This window comes from Halyomorpha halys, unplaced genomic scaffold (assembly GCF_000696795.3).
Source record: "Halyomorpha halys isolate HHAL.00 unplaced genomic scaffold, Hhal_1.1 Scaffold298.1, whole genome shotgun sequence".
In the NCBI taxonomy this organism is placed as follows: Eukaryota; Metazoa; Arthropoda; class Insecta; order Hemiptera; family Pentatomidae; genus Halyomorpha; species Halyomorpha halys.
In genome coordinates this window covers 598,629-605,076 of record NW_027107540.1, presented here as the reverse complement: position 1 = coordinate 605,076, position 6,448 = coordinate 598,629, and positions in this window count along the sequence as shown.

The following is a 6,448-nucleotide window of genomic DNA, read 5'->3' as shown; positions in this document are numbered from 1 at the left end:
TTTTATGTTTTCCTTAATTTTATGCTTTTTGCACTGTCATTAGTTTAGTATTTATCATAGATTATTTAAAATTAAAAAAATAATTAATAATTTATTTCACTGTTAACTTAAAATGGATCAAAATTATTGGGGTTAGATACAGAGATCTTGAAAATATTGATCAGTCATTCCCAGCTCCTAAAAGTTTGTAGACCACCAACCAAAAATTGAACCACTCTTGTGCACTTGTAGCAAAGAGGAGATTAAATTAATTGGTTAAATTTAATCTCTAGAAACAATAGAACTTTCCAAAATCGCCCCATTTTTTTAATCTTTTCAATCAGTTGTAATATAACTGATTTAGTTACATTACCCTTTTTTAGTTCAGTCTTAATTTTCGTAAGATCTTCGTCTTTTTATGTTTCTGCAGGAAATTGTTTCAATTGACAGTGTACAGATTTAGTGAAATTCTTCACCAAGGCTGTAATCTATGGATGACTGAGTCTGCTTGACAAACATTTAAAGTTTTTGTAATCCGTTTTAAATTTGACGAACTTGGATAGAAATGAAGTGTATCTGAGAAGGTGTGCTGATGTCATCGCTGACAATGTGGTTGATTAATGAACAATTCGAGAGAACGATGGATTTTCTGTAACTAATTGGAATTGGTTTCGATGTATATACAAATAGAAACGGCTATTACCGAATACAATAGTAGTTCCTCTCTGTCCAGCTGGCTACTTTTTTCCGCTGGGGGTTAGTAAACGCGGCATACTCTTCTTCGCTGGTAACGCGCCAAAGCACCGCTGCTACTCCGGGTCCAACATCACAAGTGATTATCATTGGTAATTGAAGGTCAAAAGGTAAAAGAACTCGGTCCCTGGAAATTTAATTTTTAAATTTTTCGAAAGCGGCTTAGCTTTGGGAAGAACAGTTAAATTTTGCCATCTTTTTTGAATAATTTTTCGTAATGGATATATTAATGTTTAATCGTCCGAAATGATTCGATAGTAATTTCTTATTAGTTGTAAGAAGTGCCGTACGTCATCCGCGTTTTAGTGTTTCTGATTTGGGATTTGGTGCTTTAACATAAGTTTTCCTTGAACGGAGTTGTTTGGAAGTCCACGAAGTTTTCCAGATTTTATAAGTTGTACCTTTTCCTCTGCAATATTCCAGGTAACTGCTGTAATTGCACTTACATTAAGACGAAGCAGAAATAATTTCTGCTTCGTTCCATTAGGCTGCTTGTTCATTCTCACCATAAATATCTTTTAATTTTAGAGTTCCTCAGATATGGGATTTAAGAGTTTCTGCTCTTCCATGTAGGACCTAAAGTCGAAATCTATTAACATAATTATTGCGATCATAGAGTGGAATGTCATTTCTTTCATCATCTTGCCTTTGTTTCTCATCGTCTGCCGTACTGTGTTTGGCCTCTAAGTGATTTTGGTGTTGTTCAGTTCACTACTCTTCCAATTCCGCTGTAGTGTTTTCATAGCCTGTAGAATTATTTTTTTTTTCTAAATGTGTCAAGTGTAAAGAATTAAAGTAAACATTCAATTTCTAAAGCGAAAAATACTTACCACTTTATTCACTATTTGCAATACAGAAATACACAGCTGACCCAAGCCTTCATGACTAAGTACAAATAAAAGTTAAGTTGCCATTTTAACAAGAGCGGCCCAAATAAAGCTTTTCATCAGTAAGAAAAAAAGGTTGGCTAATATTCACAAAGAAATTTGTAAAGAAGCCAGATGAATTTTGTAATGATGTAATCTTTACAAATGATTCACGTATTAAAATGGGAATGAGAGAAATGTAAGGGAGAAAATCAAACACAGAATACCTTTAGGATATATAGGACCATTAAATATTAAGAGTTGGCGATAGGTAGAGCTGTTTGAAGAACTTATTAAGGTACTTCTACACGATTGCCAAACCGTGGTGAATTCGCGCATGTGGATGGGTTGTTTGGCTTAGCTGGTGCGAGTTGGCCTGAATTTGTTGCCGATCCGTGGAGAACCGGTTTTTCGACACAAATGAAAGGGGAAAGGAGGTTCGTGAGAGCGCTTGTGTAGTTTCTTCACCATTGTTCTTTGTTTAGTTGCAACTGAGAGCTGTTAAAAGGTAGAAGGTGTTGTTTGCTGTTACTTCTTAAATATAATAAGTTTTAAAAAGATGGTTGACTGGTCTGATGAAGAAACTTCAAGATTCTTACAATTAATAAAAAATGACGCACCAATTTCAATCCCACAGGCTGAAATATTTATTCAATTAACGTCAATAACACAATACTGAATACGTTAATTCTTTATATAGGAAGAGGAATGAATATAATTAATGTATCTCTACAGTCTTAACAACAGTGAAATTAAGAAAGTTAAAATTAAAGTTGAATTTAAAGCTTACCTGGTCCGATTTTTTGAATTGTTGTCATCCATCTTTCTTCTCGTATTTTACGTTTTCTTTCATTTAATTTCCTTTCATTTTCTTTGTAATAAAAATAATATAATATCAGTGCAATTGCTGAAACAATTTGTACGTCCGCCATGTTTGCCTCTGAAAAACGCTTAGCATGTGGATGTAGCATGTGGACGCTTGGATGGTTCCTTTGTTTACCGGAAATTTGTACAAGTTTCCGATTTACAGAAAGTGGCCAACATGTAGGGAATCCACCTTAAGGAATGTAACCTTTTATTCATAGACACAATTATGAATAGAATTAAGTATGTTTATATTCTCAAAAGAAACTTAAAAGTCAGTGGAAGAAAATTGGGATTGAATCAAATGTTTAACTCTATCATGACATGACCCAAATAAACATTATTATGGCGCAAATGATAAATACAAATACAAATTTTATAAATAGAATCAAATCTAAATTAGTCTTACTGAAGTAGTTGGATGTCTTCTTTGTGGTAGGTTTTCAGTTGAAGCTTTATATCGTTAAAAATACCTACTACACTAGTAAACCGAATAGAACATAATTTAAAGTTGAGTAAAATATGTGCCCTAATAGAGCTATTTACGTTATATAGTTCCCGAGATATAGCTTTTTAAAAAACAAAATTTCATAAAATAGATTTTTCAAAATTAATTACTAACTTATGATTTTTCAGTTAATTTTTTATGAAATGCTGCTTTTGAAAAAGCTGTATCTCGGGAACTATTCAACGTAAATAGCTCTACTAGATCTCATATTTCAGTAAATTTAATCTTCTTTAAATAATGTTCTCTTCGGTTTTCTAGTATTACTGGTAGTTTTAAAGATATAAAGCTTCAAATGAAAAATTATTTTTTTTAAAGTTTTGATACAGCCGCCATTTTTAATTCCCTCTACCTATACTTGGCAGACTCATCAATTTTGACTAGTACTTATACATAGTTTTAATTAAAGTAATAAAAAATTATGGTGAAATAACAGTTTTTGTTGTATCATATTTCATTCAATACGACCAATCAGCTGTTCAGCAATAAAAAGGTTTACTTTATCATCTAAAGTTCTTAATTAGAGATTTGGAAAGAACAAAAAATGAATGAAACAGGTGATTATAAAACATAATCTCTATAATCCTAAAATATAAGATTGTGATAATTATGTCCAATAATTTATGTTTATGACCTTACATATGTGAAGAATAATGATAAGGATAGAGATAGAAGCTATACTAACAGACAAAGCTCGCATTTCTTGGATTCATCGAGCCTCCTATACTCTTTTTATGAATGATATAATTGCCAAAATAATTATTTCAGAGAAAATCACCATTTTTCATGAACTAAAATTGGTAAAAGTTATATAGGAATACAACAATATATACATTGACAACAAAATATACATTATATTTTACAAACTTTATTTTTTGTATAGTTATTATACCCCACAGTGAAAATAGTTTTTTAGACATGGTCTGGTATTATGTATATGTATATATTTGTTAAAGAAATTGTGTTTTCTAAAGAACTGTTTTTTTTAACTGTACGGCATGACTATGCAAACAATAAAGTTAGAAAATGTCATCTCAATGTAGTTGGTTTATATGTATATATAAAATATTTTTTCTCTCTACCTTCTTCTCTCGTGACTAACGTAGCTTCATCATGGTTAACGATGAGCAACCATGGTTAAGAGAGCCAGCGGTTAAGGAACGATTGAAAAAGGCTTACGGAGATAGAAGATAGACTCCGGAGGAGGACATTTTCTACATGTTCCGTGAGAGAAGAAAACAGGGTCAGTTGAATGGGCAATATGCGACATCGTTACTCGCCCATTTTAATTTAGTCGTAGAGAAGATGAGAGAGACACAGAGCGCGGAGGTGGTGCAATGGAAGACGAAGTTCCTGGACGTGATATTGAAGGTGCAGCTGACAAGAGAAACCAGCAAGCGAGAAGGAATGCCACTTAAGCACACATTTATAGAATGTGCTCAATATGTGATAGATGCAAGCGCCCGAGAAGAGGACACCAGAATGGAGGTTGAGGAAGGGGAGCAAAATAGAGTGACGAATACCCGCCCGAGGAACAATTCAGCGTCCTGGAGGAGAAAGGACCAGAGAGATGTTGGCCGGAAAAGAGGCTCAGGCGACAGAAGAACGAACCTGGCCAAGCCGAGGAATAATGGTCGAAGTGAAGAGAGGAGGTGCCACGGATGTGGGAAAACAGGTTATCTGGTGGCCCAATGTCCTCGTACCAGATGCTTCGAATGTGGGAACGAGGGCCACATAGCAAGAAGATGCCCCTATATGTACCGGAGGAAAGAGGCGAACCTAGGAGAGCCCAGGGAGGTTAATGTGTAGAGAGTGAGGCGAGAAGAGAGTTACATAGACTAGTCGAGTCAAGAAGCGACATCTCGGAGGTATCACAGGCATCAGGCACAGATGTTGAGGATGGAGAAACAAGGCGGCCGAACACATCGAGGAACGAATAGAGGAGAGCAAACGGGAGGAGAGGATCCACTGAAGAGATCTGAGGAGAATGTATACAGAGCGACGGTCGTAAGATGGTGAGCTGCAATGTGGGAAACGAGAGCAGCGGCCTGCCTATTATCGAAGTGAGAGGAGTACGGTGTTTGGTCGATAGGGAGCTCCAACACCATCGTGTGTCGAGAGGCGTTGAAGAAGCTGAAAAACGAAGAGAGGACACCCCAGCCCACAATTTTTGCGAGGGGAGGGACACCGCGAGTAGGGGCGGTTAACAAGAAGGGTAATTGGAGGGAGTTAATAGCGGAGGAATACTCGGATATATTCTTCAAGCAGGGAAATAGGTTGGGGAAGACGGGTAAGGCTGTCCATGAAATCCCATTAAAGCGAGAGATGGTTACGTACGTGAAAGAAAGAAGATATCCTCAGGCACTCCGACAACACATTCGGGAAGAATTAGAGAGTCTAAAGACACAAGGCATAATAGTGGACAGCACTTAGCCATACAATAGCCCTTTGTGGGCTTTGAAGAAGAAGAGTCTACCAGGGGAAACTTCCGATAAATATCGAGTCGTAGTAGATTATAGAAAGCTAAATACAGTAGACGAAAAATATCCGATCCCGAGACTAGAGGACATTCTAGACAGATTAGGAGGAGCAATCACATTCAGCACCCTTGACCTTAAACCTGGATATCACCAAATCGCAATGCACCCCAGGGACCAACACAAAACGGCCTTCACATTTGAGAGGGGTCATTATGAATTCATCCGTATGCCGTTTGGGTTGAAAAACGCACCAATCATTTTCCAGCACCTGATGGACGAATTTTTACGAGGCTTGGATGAATCCATGTATCAGATCTAAATGGACGACCTTCTCGTGTTTAGCAAGTCCGAAGAGGAGCATATAAGGCATCTGGAGAATTAAGGCACAATATCAGCCGTAATCCTAACTCCTCTCGTAAACAAACATGCAAAGAGGAAAGAATAAGAGGAATTAAAAGGAGAAATAAAGTGTTATTCCAGCAAGTTAATAAGTCATTTCAGTGCCCCTTTTTCCTTTTTTTTAATTATATTCACCCGACTTCACATAAGTTATATATATATAAAGTGAGGAAAGCTATACAAGATTTGATTCATTATTTTTATATTTAAAAAAGTGCTATTCTTCCTGCTACGATTTGAAGGATTGTAGTATCAGACTTAATTCACAACCATTATAGAAATATATATATATTACAGGAATGTAATTTATACTGGATTAATTGAAGTAATAAATCTGTATTAATTTTTCCTCTACGCGTTTCATTTTTGTATCCTTTTCCTATCTTTCAATATCTTAAGTCCGATGACCCATAAGTCGTATATATCTATGTAATAATATACATTTGTGTGTGGATCACATGGATATATATCAAATGGTTTTTGTTTTTGATCTTATATAATAAAAAATAACACAACATATCACAGACAAATGTACTTTTATTTTAATTTATATTTATATTTTATTTTATTTCATATTTATATTTTATTTCATATTTATATAT